The 1,289-nt window shown below is 35.8% G+C and overlaps 1 long non-coding RNA gene across 1 annotated transcript; it reads left to right on the top strand.

The window, feature by feature from the left end:
- Positions 1-542: 542 nt before the first annotated feature.
- LOC123663171 lies at positions 543-951 on the top strand. The gene is made up of 2 exons (XR_006744624.1): positions 543-586; positions 881-951. It is a non-coding gene; the product is annotated as an uncharacterized LOC123663171 (long non-coding RNA).
- Positions 952-1,289: the final 338 nt, after the last annotated feature.

Raw genomic sequence — 1,289 nt, forward strand, 5'->3', positions numbered from 1 at the left:
TTCACAAATAAGTTTATAAAATAAAACAAACATAATTAAAGACTTTTTGTCTGAATAGCTATTTTTGTGATGAAAATAAAATATTTCTTATGTGGTGGAATTGCTTTTTTGAAATATATGACAGAATGACTTTAAATTGTCTTTCCAACAGTCACGGTGACCGCCGCGCGTCGCGAACTAAAAATATTACTAACTAGTTGTGCCCGCGACTTTGTCGGCGTGGAATTTAATAAAAAAAGTTATCGATCAGTTTGCAAAGTTATAAAATAAATACATTTCTAAAATAAGAGTAGCCTAAGTTACTACATATTACGTCAGCTATCTGCCAGTGAAAGTCCCGTCAAAATCAGTCCAGCCGTTCCAGAGATTGACCGGAACAAACAGACAGACAGACAAAAATTGTAAAAAATGTTATTTTGGTTTATGTACCCTGTATGCATCCATATGAATTTAGTAAAAAGCGGTTATTTTAATATTACACACAGACACTCCAATTTTATTTATTTGTATAGACAAATATTACCTAGCTATTTATTTCTATTTATTCATTTTTATTTTTTGTTCGTATTTTGTTTTACTAACATAGGTTTAACTGAGGTAGGGCACAGCAGAGATTTCCTGCTCAAAATATGGAGCAGCCCGACTGGGGTAGTACCTCGACCTTACAGAAGATCACAGCTAAATAATACTGTTTTCAAGCAGTATTGTGTTCCTGTTGGTGAGTAAGGTGACCAGAGCTCCTGGGGGGATTGGGGATTGGGTCGGCAACGCGCTTGCGATGCTTCTGGTGTTGCAGGTGTCTATAAGCTACGGTAATCGCTTACCATCAGGTGAGCCGTACGCTTGTTTGCCGACCTAATAACATAAAAAAAAAACATAGTTCTTAAGTAATTATATTGTACTAACCAACTATGAGCCTATGTAGCTTGACAATAAAAGATTTTTTTTTTATCACATTGAAATAAAAACCGCAACGACTCTACGAGTAAGGAGACGATCGAAAACGAATGCAGACAACTCGCTCGTTTTTGTAAGTAAGCGAGATGTTTCACGTTAAGTTTATGGAGTATAATTATGGACATTACGGTACAAAAAGCCTGGCGCATACTCCCATCACCAACGCTATTGATGCTACGTATAAATGCCATAAGCTATTATTAATTCCAAACGATATTGTGTTATCTATAAAACTTCTGCTAGTTAAAGATTCATCTCTTATAAAAGAGCTTGTTGTAGCGGCCTCCTCAAGTTTCTTCTACTTTCCTTGTTCTAAAACCAATGAGTGGTTG

This window comes from Melitaea cinxia, chromosome 20 (assembly GCF_905220565.1).
Source record: "Melitaea cinxia chromosome 20, ilMelCinx1.1, whole genome shotgun sequence".
Lineage (NCBI taxonomy): Eukaryota > Metazoa > Arthropoda > Insecta > Lepidoptera > Nymphalidae > Melitaea > Melitaea cinxia.